This window comes from Heterocephalus glaber, unplaced genomic scaffold (assembly GCF_053883595.1).
Source record: "Heterocephalus glaber isolate CG9 unplaced genomic scaffold, H.glaber_assembly_v1.0 deba00001600, whole genome shotgun sequence".
In the NCBI taxonomy this organism is placed as follows: Eukaryota; Metazoa; Chordata; class Mammalia; order Rodentia; family Bathyergidae; genus Heterocephalus; species Heterocephalus glaber.
The window spans coordinates 16,394,354-16,415,509 of NW_028258372.1; the positions used below are offsets into that span (position 1 = coordinate 16,394,354).

At 37.3% G+C, this 21,156-nt stretch overlaps 1 pseudogene; it reads right to left on the bottom strand.

Annotated features, from left to right (window-relative positions):
• Positions 1–729: 729 nt before the first annotated feature.
• Positions 730–3,779, bottom strand: LOC101709281 (cullin-4B pseudogene; annotated as a pseudogene).
• Positions 3,780–21,156: the final 17,377 nt, after the last annotated feature.

Below are 21,156 nucleotides of genomic sequence, written 5' to 3' on the forward strand. Positions count from 1 at the left end.
AAGCAGATGATGGTAGAAGCTACAGGCTTTAAGACTTAGACCAGTGCTGGCGAACCTATGGCATGCATGTTACTTATTTTTATTTCGAGACAAAAGATGTTAATGTATGAGTCTTTTCTAAATGCAAACCTCAGAATTCAGGTTTAATTGCAGTGTTGGCACTCTGCCATAAATAAGTAGGTTTTGAGTTGCATTCTGGGCACTTGTCTCTAAAAGGTTTGCCATCCCTGACCTAGACTCTAAATTATACAAGTTAACTTCTGTTGCATTCTGTTGGTCAATGCATGATATTAGGAATGGCCACTTTTCAAGGAGAAGAAAAATATTCCACCTCTCAAAGGAGAGGAAAAGCAAAATACTAAAACTACTTTTCACATCTACCACAGAACTTGTCTTTTGCTGACTTGCTTAGAATTGTGATCATAAATTAATATTGGATTTTAGCAAATCTTTTAGAATAATTATGATTATTCTCCTTAATCTGTGAATATGGTGAATTATATTAATCTTTTTTCTTTTTTTTGGTGTTGGGGAATGAACCCACATGTAAACACGCACTCTGCCACTGAACTATCCCCCAGGGCTATTAATCAGCTTGCTTTTTTTTTTATTCTTCTCATTATACTGCTTCATTTGGTCATCGGTAGTAAAAAAGAAGTCAAATAATACAAATCAATTTTGGGGTTTTTTTTGGGGGGGGGCGTGGTACCAGGGATCAAACTCAGGACCTTGCACTTGCAGGGCAGGCAGCGGAACCACCAAGCTAAATCCCCAGCAGAAGTCAAATAATACAGAATCAACAGGTTAGTTTATGCACTGACTACTGCATATGATACCAAATGCTTCAAGGCCAACATTCTATGCAATGTAATTGTATTGGTTCAGATTTTCTTTATCTCTTTCCATACAGTCTCAGTCAGTTAAGAATTCTATTCTCTTCTTAAGATCAGCAGGCTTTACTAGAAATTTTAACTGGTTATATACTTCTGAAACAAGGAGATTGTGGCTAAGAGTCTTTCTCATTTTCATAATTTGAACAATTGCAGCATCAATTGATACTATCTATCTTGAAATACTCTTTCTGTAGTGCTTGCTTGCTCTTCAACTGTTTCTTTCATCTGGATTTCATTGATCTTTATCCTGAAAAGTTTGTGTTTGAAATAATCATTACAAATGAATTTGTCACCATCTTTAATATCTTTGCCCTTTGGATTTTTTGCCAGAACTCTAGCTTTGCCACAAGCTAATGACTGCAACGTTCTTAACTCTTCATCCTCTATTCCAGTAGCTTGCTTGATCTCTTCTAAACTGAACTCCTCTCCCTCATTAAACATTAGCATCACCAGTGTTTGAAAAAGAGAGACCTGGAGTTCTTTTTTACCCTCTTTAAATTCTGCTTTTAGCACACAGTGTCCTAGGGCTGATTGCCACTGAAGTTTCCTGCCACTATGTTTGCCTAGATAAAATGTCTTGAAAATTTCCTGAAGTTTTACCATCTCTGGTGGCAAATGAACTTCCATAGGCATGTATGTTGGCCAATAACCCATTGTCAGGATAGTCACAATTAATTCAATATTCCCAGGTACATTCTGATTCTGCATATACTGTTTGAACTGAATCATGATGTCTTTGGAAAGTTCCATGTCTTTAAACATTCCTTCAAGTTTGCTGGTGAAAGCAGCTCCACATACATGTTTAAATTTCGACAGCATTGATTTTTCACATCTACAGATGCACTCTTCCCAACTAACAGGCGCTTGGTTAAATCTTTCTTATAGAAGGCCTCAAAAACATCCTTGCCATAGCTAAATCTAAATATGATCATAATTTTATCCAACATTTTCTCAAGTTCTTTATCTGTAGTTTCTTTGTTGTCTGCACAAAGTTTTGAATCTACATACTTAGCTATAAGTTCAGCAGGTTTATTTGGTCTTTTGTTAATGAATGTTTCAAACACTTCTTTCATAGCATTGATAAATTTTTCATTCTTCAGAAAGCAGATATCAATTATATGGTCAATTTTATCTTTAAAATCCAGCAATTCTTGAACCAGTCTTATCTTTTTTGGGATTAATAACAATAGTGCTCCCAAATGCCTTTATGTATTCAATCCACTGTTGCAAGAGAACCTGAACTCCACCTCGAACTCCGCTGAAGAGTTATTTCAGAAGAGCTGATACAGGAAAGATAAATCTTGAATTCGGTTCTCATCAAGGAGGTTATTTAAACCTTTTTGAAGAATTGCTGTTAAATGTTCACCTAGAAGTTGTTTTTCTACAGTAGCAATTAATGATTTCTGGGTAGTCTGATCTAAGTAAGTAATAAGTCTGCTTCTTCATCTAGACGTTTGTTAACATGATGAAACTATTCAAGAACCTCTCTTCTTGCATTAACTTTTAGCCTTTAGGCTGCATAGAGCTGGTTAGTTTCTTCCAAAAATCGTTGTTCAAAGCAATCTTGATAAATTTGCAAATCTGAAAGCATGCTTAAAAGACTTTGAAGTAAACTTCTATCAATTGCTTCACCATTCCTTTCCCTCTCAATCAAGAGAAGGATACCATCAATTGTCTTATTCTGGACTTTCTGATCACTTATAATATGAGCCCTAAATAACTCCAGTCCCATGTCGCAAATGGAGGGTAGCGTTGAATTCTGAAGAATGTAAGCTCTATCCAGAAACAAAAAAATGCTCCTGATCATGATTATTTGTCTACAATGGGTTTGTCAGCATCTATCGACCTTCTTTAGAAAAAGAACACTATCCAATGAATCCTCTCTGAATTGGTAAATTTGTGCTTTGATATGATCTTCACAAATCTGTCTCAGTTGTTTGTACAAGTTTGCAGAAATCTTGTAAGAACAGCGATTTTCTACAGCCTGGTAGAGCTCTTCTAAAATGTACTTAATTGAAGTACTATTCCGAATAGCTTCCACTGCTTCTTTCAGTTTCTGCCATGTTTCATCTGTGTAGTTTTCTGGTAATTTAGGTTTATCTTTAAAGTTCTTGATCACTAACTTCTTAGCAGAATCAGGCTTGCTGTTAGCAAAGCTAGAGGTGGTGGTAGATTTGGCTAGGCAATTTGCATGATACACTGAAGCACTGAAGAGATTAATATACTCTTATTTTTAAGTTGCTGCTGCTGAGATGTTGCAGCAGTTGGTGATAAGGAGGAGGAGGAAGAGGAGAATTCCTCAGCCATCTTTGCATCAAACCCTACAAACTCCGGAGTGTCTTCAAAACGCAGCTTCTTCTGTATTGGTACATGGCTGGAAGCAGCCACGAAAACCCTCAGGCAGAAGGACGAGGTTGAAGGGGAAGCAGAATCCCTGGGTTGTAAAGGAGGAGTGGAAGAGGAGGAAGAGGTGGAATCAAAGTCTTCTCTCTCCTTACTGCTGTTACTGCCACTACTGCTGTTGCTGTTTAACTTTCTCTTCTAGGCAGAGGTGGACAAGTGGTGCTGGTATTACCATCAGTGGCAGATCTGACCTCCTGAGCAGCAGCAGCAGCTGAGGGATTGGGGGAAGAAAAACCTGTTGGAAACATGAAAATAGCAGGGTCAACAGGCAGAGGAGCGTCAAAACCCTACTTTTTTTTATGACTGCGTGTGTGTAGGAGGGAAAGTGGCAATGCTAGAAGGGGAAGGGAAGAAAGAAGAGAGGAGAAACAGAGGACGAGCAGGAAAGTGAAGGGGGGGCAACTTTCTAATGTTAACCTTATATTTCAGGGATAAATCCAACCTGCTAGATTCAGTTACAAATATTTTACTTAGTACTTTTGCCTAGATGTCCATAATTGAGACTAGGTTTTAAAGTTTATTTCTTGTTCGGTCATTACTAATTTTGAGTCCAAGGTTATGTCAACCAAATAATATAAATTAGGGAATATTCCCTCTTTTGCTATAATCTGAAATAAGTTTTAGATGAGAATGATATGTTCCTTAAATGTTCAGCAGAAACAGCAGCAAAATCAGTCAAGGTAGTAGTGGAGGTAAATGTTTCCTTTGGTTTGATTTGGTAGAAAGGCTTTAAAGTCTTTTTAATTTTTAAAAATAGTAAACTAAGGGCCAGGGATTTAGCTCAGTGGTTCCACTGTCTGCCTAGCAAACACAAGGTCCTGAGTTCGATCCCCGGTACCAAAAAAAAAAAAAAAATAGTAAACACAAGGTCTTGGGATTTAGCTCAATGGCACCACACTTGCTTCGCAAGCATGAGGTCCTGAGTTCAATCCCCAGTACCAGAAAAAAAAAAAGAAAAAAAAAGTAGACTCAGAGCCAAGCATGATGCCGCACAACTGGAATCCCAGCACTCTGGCAAGAGGGTTGCAAGTTTTAGCCCAGCCTGGGCAATTTAGTGACTTAGCAAGACCCTACCTGAAAATTAAAAATAAAAAAGAACTGAGGGTGTAACTCACTAGGAAAGCCCTGGGTTCAATCCTTACTACCACAAATAATAATTTTTTAAATAGTATGCTCAGGGCCAGGGATTTAGCTCAGTGGTTTTGCCGCCTGCTGCGCAAGCACAAGGACCCAAGTTTGATCCCCAGTACCAAAAAAAAAAATAGTAGCTCAGTTTTCTTGTATCTTCTTGAGAAAGTTTTAAGTTATGTTTTCATAGTAGTTTTTTTCTAATTTGCCTAAACTTTCAAATCCATTGGCATGCAATTGTTTATAGTATCGTCTGAACTTTTAGTGTCTCCAACACCTATACTATGGCCACTTTTTCATTCCTAATATTATTTATTGATGCTCTTTCCTTCTTGATAATCCTACTAGAATTTTAAAGCAAAATACTTAGCTTGGTTTTCATTTATTATTTCTTTGCTTTGCAGTATTGGGAATTGAATCCAGGGCCTTCACACTGAGCTATACTCTCAGCCCTTTTTATTTTTTATTTTGAGATATGGTCTCACTAAGTTGCCCAGGCAAAACTCAAACTTTCAAACTTCCTGCTTCCGCCTCCTAAGTGTTTGTATTGTATGCCTGTAACACCATGCTCAGATAGTCTTATCAGTTTTGTTCATTTTTTTCTCAAAAACCCAACCTTTTTGTTGATTTTATCTAATATCTAATAAATATATATATATATCTTGTCAGGGCTGGGGATTTAGCTCAGTGGTTTCGCTGCCTGCTGTGCAAGCACGAGGACCCAAGTTCAATCCCTGGTACCAAAAAAAAGGAGAATGAGTATATATATATATATATATATATCTTGTTAATCTCCACTCTCTGAGTTTTCTCCTTTCTATTTTCTTTGAATTTATGCCACTTAAGTTGTGTTTAGTTCATTTCAAACTTTTTTCTTCCTTCAAAGTACTGCTGCAACATACTAATTATGGATCACTCATAAATATTTTCTAACTTACATTACTACTATTCTTTGGTCCCTGAACTATTTAGAAATGTGTTTGTTAATGTCTAAATGAATATTTTTCTAGTTATTTCTTTGATTTTTGTTAGTAGATTAGTTGTGCAAAAGAATGAGCAAGTATATGATATTCTCCGCCACTATATTGGCTATTATAAAATTATATATATTATGTTAATTATGACTCCCTTAGCTCTTTTCTACCATCTTATTTGGTGGTATTTGTCCTAGATTTTTTTCCCCCTTCCTGTGGGTTTCCCCTAAATTTTCTTATCTTCTTTTAGATTGGTGGAATATATATTTCTCCTTCATTGGTTTTTCCAAATTGTACTGTCTATTCCTATTCAAGTGGCTAAGACATTTAGCCTATATACTTAACTTATCAATTCCAACATTTATCACTACTCTATTTCCCTCTCAAATAATAAGAGAACATTTCAGAATTTGAATTTTTGATTGTTTCTTGACTTTACACTGTTGTAGATATGCTTTTTCTTTTTTTTTTTTGGACAGAGGAGTCTCGCCATGTAGCTCAGGCTGGCCTTGAATTGACCACTTAGCCCAGGCTAGCCTCCAATTCATGGCAATCCTCCTGCCTCAGCCTCCCAAGTGCTGGGATTACAGGCACGCGCCACCACACATGGCTTCTGCAGCTTTTTTTGCATCTCAAACTTTCCATTGAAATTATGTTACTTCTTTTTGAAGTATATTCTTTAGAATTTCCTTCAGTAAACTAGCAAACTCAAAATTCTTGAAAGATTTTTTTTTTGTTGACAATTCAGTTTTAGGTTGATGATTATTTTTTCTCAGCTCACCTTCTGTACCACCTTCTGATTTCCACTATTGTTGTTAACTCTAAGCTTTATTCCTTTGAAGATGTTTCTTTACTCTGAACCTTTTAAAAAGATCTTTTTTTTCTCTTTGCTATTCCATAATTACACTAGATGTTCAAATACAGTTTTTAAAATGTTCATGTATCTCACTTAGGATTCTTAAAAAACCTCATATGACATGTAGACAGAAAACAAAATTGGAGGGGAATGTGAGTGTCAAATTATAAAGAGATTATTTTTTAGGTTGGTATTATAATATGTATTAAAATAATGCTATGGATTAATAGAAACACAAAGAACCAAAGAATTAAATGCAAGCTATGTAAAATCTCAACTAAAACCCAAAAGTGTCTAATGTATTCATTCATTAGCTAACTAAAAACCCTAGAAAGACAGGACACCCAGTGTAATAAGGTACTGCAAAACAATTGACAATTTTCAGTTATGAAGGTTGTGGATTTTGCATTTTTTATCCTTTTCTCAATCAAAAAAATCTTTTTTGAATGTTACATAATGTACATGTAAAACAAGATAGAAAAATACATTATAACCTTGTAACAATGGCTGTAAATACATTATCTTACATGTTTCTCATAGGCAATAGGTTGGTTGTGGTATATACATAACATGAAACTGCTAAGGTAATAAAGAATAGACAACAAATACATGACAGCTGTATGATAACATACAAATGACATTCCCATCTACCCACACTGAAAGATTACATAATACTGTCAAAAAAGTTTTAAAACTATATACCTTAATAAGAAATAAATTCAATAAAAAACGATAATACTGAGAACCAAGGCATTCAGAGATTTCAAATCATGCTTTTTTTTTTCAGTTAATCCAAAAATTTGTCAGCTAAGTTTTCAAAAATTTATTCTGAGCTAACATTACTTATAAAGGTTACACATTTATTACTTCATACATTTACTTTCTTCCCCATAAAAGACCTTTGATAAACATCTAAAATGTCCAGGTATAACATGGTTGAGATGAAACTGGATCAAATATTGGTATCATTTTTAACCATCATCTCAAGTGTTTGCCACAAATTTGTTCAACCAACCAAACACAATAAAAAATCAAAATGGCACAGCATATATTGTGAATAAATCAAAACGACTATATGTGTAACAGAAAGACGAAACAGTGGCACATTAATCCAAAGCTAGCTGAGTACGCAACAATGACTGTCCATTGCATAGTAAATAAGCTGAAAATGGTTCCAAGTAAAGCAAGATAAAGGAGAGCTCACCATGAAGGTGCCCACTGAGCTTCTTGCTGACGTTGACCTTGAAGCTGTGAAGGTATGGCAGAGGGAAGGAGCTGTTGAGCTGGAAGTCTACTGCCACTTGAGATTTGCCACATCTGGTACTGAATAGCAAATGATGATTTCCTCAAGTGTTTAGATGTAGGCTTTGCATACAAATTGTTTCAACTGTGTTGTGGCTTGTGTTCAGATGTTCCCCCAAAGCCACATAGGTGGGACTTTTTTTAGTGTGTGATTGATTCATGGTGCAATGCTAGGATTTAGGGTGCTAGGATTAAGGGTGGATACCTGGATAAGATATAAGGAACAGAAAGAGGCCCACTGCTAGTTACTTGCAGTTCATTGCTTACTTGCTAACTTCTGCCTCCCCAGCTTTGCCATGAGATATTTCTCCTCTGTGATGCCCCTCTGCCTTGGAGCCAGCCAACTATGAACTGAAATCTCTACAAGCTGTGAGCCAAATAAACCTTCCCTCCTTTAACTTTGAGCATTGAGTATTGTGTCTCAGCAATGAGAAAAGTAAGACAACTACAAAACTGATTGAACTTCATCAGAAATTGGAAGCTTAAACTGAATTGTAGTTGAGCATTTACATATATAATGATGCTAGTTTTTCCACATTCTTTTAAAGTTTAAAAAAAGGGGGCAAAAAGGTGTGTATGAAAGGAAGGGCAGTTACTAAGTTATCTGGTATGATATAAAGAAGTCTGATTAAATTTGAGTTATTAAAAAATACTATTTCCAGAATGAAAATCACAAAGATTTATTTTATAAAAATTTGCTAGGTATGCTATTATCTCCCCTTTCTGCAAATAGAATAAAGCTCTAATTTTGTCTGTAATTTTTGATCTTATGTTCAGATCTTACATAATTTTTATCTCAGAAGATTATAATAACCCAAAGTAGTCAATTATGATTTTTAAAAGAATGATGTTTTAAACTAAATAGTCGAAGGGCTAGGGATATAGCTCAGTGGTGCCACACCTGTTTAGCAAGTGCAAGATCCTGAGTTTGATCCCTGGTATGAGGGGAAAAAAAGCCTAACTAGTCAGATAAAGAGTTTTGAAAGTCAGGCTAAAGAGTTGGGATTTTTTTTTTCTGTAGAGTTGTGATCTTCAAAATTTGTAGCTTATGCACATTATATAAAAGTTATATATAAAAATATGTTCTATTGCATATGTTTAAATTGACATGCACAGTTTGCATCATTGGGTTAAATAAGCTTATTTCTTACCAATAAGAGAAAATATACAAATACAAGCTAAAATAAGGCACAGATGAGCTAAAACTGGAATATATTGTATGACATTCCTAAATACACCATATTTGATATATATTTGGGTTCTTTCTTGTTTTCTTTGGTTTTGTTTTTTGCTGTGCTGGGTACTGAACCCAGCAGCTTGTGCATGCTAGGCAAGTGCTCTACCACTGAGCCACATCCCTAGCCCATATTTGGCATATATTTGGGTAAGATTACGTATTATTTGAAACAAAATTGCATGCTTATTGAATAAAGAAAGGCAATTTTAAAATAAATCACACAAGCTGGGTGTGATGGCAAAGGCCTGGGGTCCCAGTGCTCAGGAGGCTGAGGCAGCAGGATCACAAGTACAAGGCCAGCCTGGGCTATGTAGTGAGTTCAAGGCCAACATGAACTACACAGCATGACCCTGTCTCAAAAAAATACATAAAACAAATCACATATAATCTTTACCTATTAGTTTTATAAAATGCCTTCAGAATTTCATACTTTAAAATATTCCAAAGGGCCAGGGATGTAGCTCAGCAGCCCAGTGCCTGCCTGGCAAGCATGAGGCCCTGAGTTCAATTCCCAGTACCAAAATATAAAAAATGAAATATTCCAGCATCATCTAAAATACTAAGACTAACTTATACTGCTTCAAATATTCTGAATTTGGAACTTCTCAACATGACATCACACTATTTCCAACTTTAAGCTTCACCCTCCATAGAAATATGAGTAAAACACAAAAAAGGAAGGAAGACTCATGAATTTAAGATGCTTCCACTGATCATTAGGAAGTTTCCCTAAAACCAATTGTCATTCTGGGTGGGACTCTTCAAGACTGCAATCTCACACACACACAAAAGTCTAAATAAATTCTACAGTGTCATGCACAAATGTCACATGCTTCTGAATATGAGAATTCTCACTTCCTCACTTTTGCTCATATACAAGCCAACTTAGATGTCCCATATTTACTTTTGGCAAAAGGATTCATGCTCAGAACAGGTATCACATTCAAAGGGGAATGAAGTGAGGACATCTTTCTTGGAGGAAAAATTATTGATTAGGGATAGATTCAGGAGATAATTCTACTTCTTCATTTGGAAGTCGGTCTAAATGACCTAATGGGCAGATCCATCTCTGTTCCTTATATAAGGGCAGATTTGCAGTCCACAGTGTTACAGCTCGTACTGGTTTAGCAGGATCAGGCCAAGAAGAATTGAGAACACACCCAGAGGTTGGAGGCAAGTGTACAGCTTTATTACACTGGTGGGCTGATCAGAGATTTTTTTTTTTTGGTACCAGGGATCAAACTTGGGACCTTGCGCTTGTGAGGCAGGCACCGGAACCACTGAGCTAAATCCCTGGCTGATTAGAGATTTCTCTACAAAGCAATCAACCCAGAGCAGGGTTTATATGGAATAAGGGAAGAGGGGTGGGGATCAGAAGCAAGGCACTTAACATCAGTTCACTGGTTGAAGAAGTTACATTTAGTTTACAGGATTGTATAGAAAACCACACTGGAATTTACTTCATTTGCGTACAGTGGGAAAGTAGGGATTCCATCATCTTGAGGATACAGACACTTATTGAGAACAAAGGACACTGAAGGAGGAGATGTTTTAAGTGTGGGAGGGGGTATGAACTGGGAGTGGCTCTTTGTCAGTTATGTCAACTCACCACAGGAAAACCTTTTTACTCAGAAATCGTTTTTCCAGCTCCTTTATTTATAGCATTAAATAGTAAACTGGCATCATTAGGGTCTGAGATTTTTCTTTTAGAAACATATAAATTAGTACTCTATATTCTATTATTGCAGGATTATAAAATTTGTCTTTTTGAGAAATGTACACACATATCTTGGTGTATTTTGCCTGTGAACAGTAATTTAGAGTTACTATTAGTTATTTTCACTTTCTTTTTCAAAAAAGAAAAATACAGAAAAATGTCATGGTAACTTAGATCTTTATAGAAGAACTTGACCAAAGTTATTCCAAAACAAGATTTGATACATATTTTATGCTAATTGTCATCCATTATAGGTTATATAATTGAAAATATACTAACATTAAGCCATTAGAAGAGGTAGAGATTAGTGATTAAGAGCGTAGACATATGAGTTAGACTCTCTGGGCTCAAATCCCAGTTTTATGCTTTACTAGCTCTAAAATTTGAATAATTTTCATAACTTCTCTCAGCCTTAGTTTCCTCATCACAGGTAGAGAACTAAAATGTTATCCATCTTAGATGACTGAGGACTTACGGTCTCCATACTCTTAAGTGACATAAATTGGACACACATCTTTAAATTGTTTCTCTGGTGTGAGAAATTGAAAGTGGAAATAAGGACTAAAATGTATAATAGATAGTGGAAAATAGGGAGAAAATTTTCAAATGAGAAGGGGAACAAGGGAGGGGGAAGGAGAAAAGGAAGGAAGGGACAAGAAAAAAGTGAAAATAGAAGGAAAAAATGGAAACAAAGCTTTTATATAGAGAGAGAGGGGAGGGGGGAATGGAAAAAATAAAGAGGCAGGATATATCATGTACAGGTACAAATTCACTATGATGAGTGTTATCATTATGTATATGTAAAATGTACCAATAAATGTTTTCCTTCAAAAGACCCAAAAAATTCTGCCAAAAGACTTCTAGACTTAATTGACAGATTCAGTAGAGTAGCTGGATACAAAGTCAACACTCAAAAATCAATAGCCTTCTTGTACACAAATAATGGACTCACTGAGAGAGAAATTAGGGAAACAATTCCTTTCACAATAGCATCCACAAAAATGAAATATCTAGGAATCAATATAACAAAGGAAGCAAAAGACCTTTACACTGAAAACTACAGCACTCTGAAAAAAGAGATCAAAGAGGATATAAGATAATGAAAGACATCCCCTGTTCCTGCATAGGAAGACCCAATATAGTGAAAATGGCCATACTTCCAAAACTGCTATATGGATTTAATGTAATGCTGATTGAAATCCCAACAATATATTTCATAGAGCTAGAGAAAACAATCCAAAACTTCATTTGGAACAAGAAGAGACCTAGAATAGCAAAAGCAACAGAGACATGGCAGGGGGTATCACAATCCCCAACCTGAAACTATACTACAAAGCTACTGTGATAAAAACAGCATGGTACTGGCAAAGAAAAAGACCCCAGATCAGTGGAATAGATTAGATGATGCAGAAACAACTCTAGACACACTCAGCCATCTAATCTTTGACAAAAGAGCCAACCATCCTCACTGGAGGAAAGATAGCCTCTTTAATAAATGGTATTCAAAAAGCTGGATTTCAACCTGCCAAAGATTAAAACTAAACTCCTATCTTTCACCAAGCACTAAACTAAAATTGAAATGGATTAAAGATCTAAATATTAAAACAGAACTAAACTTGCTGGAAGATAAGTTAGGTAGCACTCTTGAAGACACTGGCATAGGAAAAGACTTTATGAACAAAACCTCAGTTGCCAGTGAACTAGCACAAAGAATCAACAACTGAGATCTCATCTTATTAAAAAGCTTCTGCAGGGCCGGGGATTTAGCTCAGTGGTTCCTCTGCCTGTCTTGCAAGCACAAGGTCCTGAGTTCAATCCCTGGTACCAAAAAAAAAAAAAAAGGCTTCTGCACTGCAAGAGAAACCACCAGCAGAGCTAAGAGACAACCTACAATGTGGGAAAAAAATTTTAGCAGCTGTACCTCAGTCAAAGGTCTACTATCTAAAATATGTAAAGAGCTTTAAAAATCAGACCCCCCCAAATTTAAAGACCCAATTCAAAAATGGGCTTCTGAAATTAAAAGACACTTCTCAGACACAGAAGTAAAAGCAGCAAATAAACATATGAAAAAATGTTCAACATCACTGGTCATTCCAGAGATGCAGATGGAAATCAACACTGAGATTTCACCTCACCCCAGAAAGAATGTCTGCTATCAAGAAATTAACCAATAATAAATGTTGGCGGGGTTGTGGGGAGAAAGGAACCCTTCTCCATTGTTGGTGAGAGTGCAGACTGGTGCAACCACTGTGGAAATCAATATGCAGATACCTCAAAGAGCTAGGACTAGAGGTCCCATTTGACCCAACTATTGCTCTGCTGGGGATCTTCCCAAAAGAATTAAAAGAATCATACCACAGTGATATATGTGCACCCATGTTCATAGCAGCAGAGTTTGTAATAGTTAAAGGTTGGAAACAGCCCAAGTGCCCATCAACTGGAAACTGGATAAAGAAGATGTGGTTCTTTTATAAAATGAAGTACTACTCAGCCATAAAGAACAACAAACTAGAGACATTTATAGCTAAATGGATCCATATTGCGTCTATACTTAAGTGAAATAAATAGGACATGTATAAATGTGTAAATACCTTATAAATGTGTAAATACCGAATAGTTTCTCTGGTGTGAGAAACTGTAAGTGTAAACAAAAATTAAAATGATTAAAATGAATAATTGATAATGTGAAATAGGAAGAAAAGGTCCAAAGAGGTAGGGGAAGTGGGAGGGGTAGGGGAAAGGAAAGAAGGGAAAAGAAAAATTATGAGAAAAGGAAAAAATGGAAACAAAGTCTTTGTAAATAGGGAAGGGTGGAGGGGGTGAAGGGAGGGCAGGGGAATGGAGAAAAAATAAAAACCAAGATACATCACGTAAAGGTACAAGATCCCAATGATGAGTGTAAATGTATTGTATATCTAAAATGCACCAATAAAAGAATTTAAGGAAAATAAATAAATAAAATGTTCTAAAAAAAAAATGTTTTGCTTCAAAAAAAAATTATGGCCTTGAGGTGCATCCATTTTTCTACAAATAACTTAAGTTTATTCTTTGTGGCATTGTAGGGCTGCATTGTGTGTAAATGCCACATTTTCTTTATTCATCTGTTGATGGGCTTATAGGCAGCTTTCAAGATTTAACAATTATGAATTGTGCTGCTATAAACTTGGGTATGCATGTATCACTGTAATATGATGTCTTTAACTCTTTCAGGAAGATACCTAGAATATCTGGGTAAAATGAAATTTCCAGCTTTAGGTTTTTGAGCAATTTCCACACTGATTTCCATAGTTGTATAATTTGATTTCCATGGTTGTATAATTTATATTCCCACCAACAACGTAAAAGGGTTCTTTTCTCTCCACAACCTCAGGAGCATTTGTTATTATTTGATTTCTTGATGATCACAATTCTTTCTGGAGCAAGGCAGAATCTCAGTGTTGTTTTAATTTGCATTTCTCTAGTGGCCAGTTATGTTGAACATTTCTGCATGTGTTTATTTGTCATTTGTACTTCTTCTGAGAAGTGTCTGTTCATTTCAGTTGTTCATTTTTTGATTTGGCCATTTATTTTGGAGGTTCTAATTTGGGGGATTTCTTTATATATTCTAGACATTAGCCTTCTATACAAGAAATAGCTAGCAAAATTTTTTTCCCATTCTATAGTTTGTCTCTTCACTCTGTTGGTGGTTTTCTTTGCTGTGCAGGAACTTTTTAATTTGATGTGATCCCATTTGTTGATTCTTGGTACTATTTCTTGTGCAATTGAGGTTCTGTTCAGAAAGTCCTTTCCTACACCTATGTCTTCAAATGTTTTACCTATTCTATCTTAGAGCAGATTAAGTGTCACTGTTTAAACATTTAGATGTTTGGGGCTGGGGATTTAGTTCAGTGCTTCTGCCGCCTGCCTCTCAAGTGCAAGGTCCTGAGTTCGATCCCCGGTACCAAAAAAAAAAAACCATTTAGATGTTTGATCCATTTTGATTTTAGTTTAGTACATGGTGATATATATGGGTCTAGATTCAGTCTTCTGCATGTGGATAGCCAGTTTTCCAGCACCATTTATTTAAAGATTCTGTCTTTCCTCCAGTGTATATTTTTGGCTCCTTTGTCAAAGATCAAACAGCTGAATGTGCCTGGAGTTGTTTCTGCATCCTCTATTCTGTTCCATCGATCCACGTGTCTTCTTTTTGGCCAATACTATTATTGTAGACAGGTAAATTAATTAGATATCTTGTAGGCAGTTAGACAGGGCCAGCTCTCAAGGAGCCAACATGGAGAATTGAGGTATATTCACTGGTTAGCATTATAAAAAAAAGAAAAGAAGTTAGCATTATAAAAAAGAAAAGAGGTACACTTTCCCTAGAGATGAATACAGTGATTGATATTCTAAATGGGGAAATTCCTTGTAGGTGATTTTATTCTCACTTAATCCCCATTTAATCAATATGACCTGGGTGACTATACTTGTAATCTTATTGGTTGATCATGGTTTTGTCCCACCTCATGCCCGCCTTGTAATTTTCCATTCGGTCTTATAGTTTTGTCCTGCTTTGTACCCACTTCACCTCATAGCTTTGCCTATAAAACACCTTTGAAAAGCGGGATGGGCTGACAACCCATTTTCCAGTTCCTCTTCTGTCTCCTTAGAAGCTATTTTTCTCTCAATAAATGTCCTACACTTGACTTCTGTTGTTCCTAGAATTCATTCTTCAATTTTAGAGAACACAAACTCGAGTTTCTGATATCTAACAGGTTTGGGAGTTGCATCCATTCCCCCTACATCTCTATGCTGTTTTTATCACCATAGATTGGTAGTGTAGCCTGAAATCTGGGATTTTGAGGCCTCTTGCTTTGCTCTTGTCACATATGATTGCTTTTGCTATTCTGGGCCTCATCTGATTCCACATGAATTTTAGGATTGTTTCCTCTAGTTCTGTGAGGAATACTATCTGTATATCAGTTTATGTTTTTAGAGTTTTGTTTGTTTTGAGACAGGGTCTCACTGTGTAGTTCAGGCTGACCTTGAACTTATTTCATTGCCCAGGATGTCCTCTAATTCTTGGCAGGTTTCTGAGTGCTGAGATTACAGGCATAAGCCACCATGCCCAGTTTGTATAATAGCTTTGGAGGCCATTTTGACAACATCGGTTCTGCCTATCCAGGAACAGGGGCTATCTTTCTATTTTCTGATGTCCTCTTCAATCTCCTTTTTCAGAATACAGTACTATAATTTTCATTGTAGAGGTCTTTCCTTGTGTAGGTTAATTCCTACCTATTTAACCTTTCTTGATGCACTGTGAATGGGATTGTTTTTCTAATTTCTTTCTCAGTGAGTTCATTATTAGTGTAAAGGAATGCTATTGATTTTTGTGTGTTGATTTTGTATCCTGCTATGCTGCTAAATTTGGTTATTAATTCTAGAAGTCTTTTGGTGAAACTTTTTTGCTTTCTATGTATATATTAGGTTTAAATAGCATTAAAACATCCAAATAAAATAAAGAGAGTCAGTTAATTATATTATTCAGAAGACTCCAAAGTAACTAATTACTTTGAGCATCTTCAGGATTGAATGATTTTTTCATTTTGATTCAACATTTATCATAATCATAAAGACAAACACTGAAATAAAGTGTCCATCCTTGTTCTTTTTGAGTTATTCAATGAAAGCTATGATTTGTCTCTCTAGTTTCTGTAATTTTCAAGCTAGAATTAACATTAATTATAGTGGACAATGTAGTTTTTTGTTTGTTTATTTTGGGGGTTTTTTTGGTACCAGGGATCAAACTTGGGACCTTGCGCTTTTGAGGCAGGTGGTGGAATCACTGAGCTAAATCCCCAGCCTGACAATATAGCTGTTGATAAAGTCTTCCTTAATTTGGAGAACAGACCCTCCTTGAGCTTGTGGTGGGGCTGTCAGTCACAGTACTCAGCCACTCATTTTTGCCTGTCACGGTGACTGAACTCCTCAAATAAACTGGTTGACTCAAGGATAAGCACATAACCCAAAATAAGCCCATCAAAGTACTTCCCTAGCACTTCAACTAGAGCTAGGGTGGAAGTCTGCCCTATTTAGAGACCCATGTGCTGGGAGAACATGTGTTTGGGTTGCTGTCTTCTCATCTGAAAAGAGTAGGTAAGATCAACACACCAACAGAAGGTCTGAGAAAAGGAAAGATGGGTAAGGGGGTCCTGATGATGTTGCGTGGACCTCTAGATTTAATTCATGTCTCCCACTGTGTCCTTGTGCCCTGACACACATGTGTGCATTTTTTAAATAATTTGAACTGAAGGAGTCCTTATGCATACAGATATCTTTCTGATTTACCCCTAGATAGAACTATTAACTTTGAAAGTGAATACATTACAATGAAGTGCATTAAAAGCATTGTCCAAGTATCGCTTGAATCCTGGCAATATAACAGCAATTAAACTCCTAGGCTCTGGAGTCAAACTGTCTGCTTGTCTGCATACCAAAAGTCACCTGGGACTTAGAAGTAGCTGCTTCTCTAAGGGGACACATGCTCTCTTGTTGCCACAAAGAGGATCTCAGCACACAATGGATTAGGGTTTATTGCCATTTATCATCACACTGACATTACTGGTCTTCTTTTTTTGTTGTTGTTTTGTTTTTGGTACCAAGGATTGAACTCGGGACCTTGCTCTTGCGAGTCAGGCAGCAGAACCACTGAGCTAAATCCCCTGCCCAAATATGGCTTTTTTTTTTTTTTTTTGGTACTGGAGATCGAACTCAGGACCTTGGGATTGCAAGGCAGGTGGTGGAACCACTGAGCTAAATCCCCAGCCTACTGGCCTTCTTTTTGGTATCTTATGAGAAGTGTCAGCCATGCCTTGTATCTATAACTGTACCAAAACTGGGAAAAGAAAGGTGGAATGAGGGACCCAGAAAACTGGAAGAAAGCCCCTTTTTTCCCTTGTGGATGGGAAGAATAGGTTGTACCTATGAGAAAAGGATACCATCTACATCACCATCATGACGCCATTATTTCTTTCATTTCCTCACCTACTTGGGCCCTGCGCAGCCTTTTCATTTCCTCCCTGGCCTGGTAACTGCCCATCCCAGAATATACTTTCTTTCTCACACTGCTTTAAGTGGCTTCTCTGTGATGCTACCTATATTGGAGAGATTCACTTGGATTAAGAAGTGTTCCATTTTATGTTTTGGTCCTTGTATGTGTGTATTTGTTTTTTTGTCTTTCATACTGGGAATTGAATAGAGGAGTGTTCCACCACTGAGCTACATTTCCTGTCTGTTTTATTTGAGATAGAGTCCTGCTAAGTTGCCCAGGCTAGCCTTGAACTTTCGAGACAGGCGGGCATAACCACTGAGCTAAATCCCTGGCCCTAGCCTTGAACTTTCAATCCTCATGTATCAGCTTCCCTGATTAGCAGAGATTATTAGGCATGTGCCATTATTTTAAAGATACAAGATGTAAGAGCATAGGCTTCAGTCTCAGACTGGTTGGCTTCAAATCTCAACTCCATCACTAACTATAGCATAATGATCCAGGACAAGTCGCTTAACCTTCCTCAGTTTCCTCATTGTGGAATACAGGTAATGCTAGCACCCCTCTTATAGGATCTGAAGGGTGAGGGGTCCTGGAATAATACCAGGCAATGAGGAAGCTCTCTATGTCACCTCTTATTAAGCTCAGGTGTTCAAATCATTTAACTCAGATTTCTTTTTTCCTAATCTAGCTGAGGACAATTTCATTGAGGGAGTGGAAGTTTGTGATGATATCCAGAGGGTACAGAGATGGAGGGATGATGGTGGAGGAGAAGCAGGGGATGAGTGGGTGGAAAGTAGGAGGATAGAGGAGGCAAAGAACTTTGCAGAGTGAAATAGGTCTGTGAAGAGTGCTACAATAGCAGCATTTGGACCCCTTAAGAAAGAAAATGGAAGAGAGAAAATGGACAGGAAGTGGGAAAGGGCCAAAATAAATAGCACATATTTCAAAGCATTGTCTAGTGTTGACTTGCATCCAGAAAAGGAAGAAGAAATTATTTTTCCTCCCTCATACTCTTGGACTAGTATCATAATTTAACTACCTTATGAATGAAATATGTTGCCATTGACGAACTGATATTCCAGCCATCGTTTATAATGTTGTTTCAAAAGGAAATACTTTCTGAGTTCCAAATAACAGGCTTCAGTGGTCTTTTGGAACAGGATCCATTTGTAAGTTGGGGCCCGTCTATTTGCTGAGGGTCCAGGTTGCAGCTGGGCAGGTCAGATAGAGAGTTGGTGTTTCACATCAAGGAAACTAGAGCTGGCAGTGGTGGACTTGTTTGGACTAGTGACACAGCTAGAACTAGAGCCTGGATCCCCATCCCCATATTTACAGTTTAGTCATGTCACCTTCATAACCAGTGCTATTCAATAAGAATAGTGACATGCATTTAATGTACCATATTGTACAATATGCCATTGAAGTACTCACTTAAAAAAAAAAGACAACAGAATCTGAAATTATGAACAGTAATAGTCACATAGACACTGGTCTTGGGGAACTGTCTCGTCTTTCTTTACTTGCAGGGCACAGTAGGAGTGAAACAGAGGCTGGATGACATTTTGCCATTCTTGTAGGAGGAGGTAGAAGAGGGGAGGTAAACAGGGAGACCCACAAGCCTCCTCTGAATGCAAGATTCATTTATTGTACATTACCTGTTTTAGAATAGACCGTAGTAAGCATCAATCACTTAATATCTTTTTCTGTTTGAGTATTACAACAACCTGCAAGATAATTCCTCATTGGCAGAAATCAATTTGTACAATCTGCCCTGACTTGTCCATGTGAAAGACCAATGAGACACAGTTCTAAACAACTTTGCATTAAGAGAATGAGGGGGAAACTTTCGTTTATTCTTTATGTGCAAGAAATATTCCAAGATCAATATTGTCATTGTCTTCTCCATTTGACAGATGTGGGGCCATCCAAGAAAGGTGACCTGACTAACTACCTCACAGGAAATTCTCTAGGGAGACTGGGAGCTACAGTATTTATATGTGATTCCATCAAGGAACCATCTTCACTAATTAGTGGGGCACAAACATCGATGACATTTATAATTTGATCAGTTTTAACAACACCACAATAAGAAAACAATAGCACAGTAGGCTCAGTGACAAAGGAAAGCTTTAAGATACCTCTATGCTGCAGGAATAATTACGTCAATTTGTAAGAGAATAACAGCAACCAACTATGAGCCATACCCTCTGTGAGTCACCTCTGAACCTTACAGCAACAGTCTTGTGGAGATTTTACTATTCCCATCTTTCTGATGAACCAAGGCTGAGAGAATCCCATAGCTGGTGAGGAGCAGAGCTGAGACTCACACTCGGGTAAAGTCTGTTGTTGCTGTCCTATGTGAGGCTGTAGTGGCAAGGGATTTTGAAACTAGCATTCTGAAAGGTACAACACTGTCAGAAATAACCCAACTGTGAAGGCGTTGTGGTGTTATGGCTAACTTGGTGGTAGTACAAGGTTTCCGTGAAAAATGGAATCACATTGTAGTAGTTAGGGAGATATTTTAGGAATAGTACATGTTGTAAATAATACAACAAATGGAATGGGAAAGTCTCTTTTACCTAACTATAGTACAAGCTATTGTTTAACAAAAATCATTCATTTAATAAACATTTTAAACTAGTTGTCCAGGAATCCACTGTGTTTTCTGGCTACAAGGCAACAGAGCAGATATATTTTAATGCATTTTCTCTAGGAGACAGAGTGGTTAAGACCATGGACTCTGGAGCACAGCTGTCTCAGATCAGATCTGTGTTGAGTTACCACAAGGGCTAAATGATTAAATCTTTATAAGTGTTTAAAAACCTCCAGTACATGGAAAGCACTTGGTAAATATTAGCTAGCATTGTATAGAATAGTATATGAAAGATGTGATGAAATTAAAGGTATGGATCCCCATTTTCAAGGAACTTGGACAACAGCTGGAAAGGGAAAGCTCTCATTTATGGTTTAAGAACGCATACGACAGGGCCATGGATTTAGCTCAGTGGTTTCACTGCCTGCCTGGCAAGCAGAAAGACCTGAGTTTGATACCTGGTACCAAAAAAACAAAAACAAAACAACAAAAAAAAGAACACATATAATATAATCCAGCACTCAGAGTCAGAGGCAAGAGGATGACCACAAGTTCAAGGCCAGCCTGGGCAACATAGTGAGTTTAAGGCCAGCCTGAACTACATAGCAAGACCCTCAAAACAAAAACAAATAAAAAACAGATGAGGAGCCTTCCAGGCTGCCATATCACCACCCCCAGTGCCAAGGAGCAGAGCTGCCCCCAGTGCCAAGGAGGAGCCTTCTGGGCTGCCGTACCACTGCTCCCAGCACAGAGGAGGTGAGCCTTCTGAGCTGCCATACCACTGCCCCCAGCACCAAGGAGCAGAGCCATCCCCAGTGCCAAGAAGGTGAGCCACATGGGCGCTACCAGCACACACCCTCCTCCACCACCACTGAATAAGAAGACATGTAAACAAGTCTCAAAACCAGAGGATCATCAATACCTACTTCGAGAGCCTATATGCCAATAAGATGGAAAACACAGAAGAAATGGAGATTCCAAAATTGTATGAATTACCAAAGTTGAAAGAAGAAGACCTAAAAATTC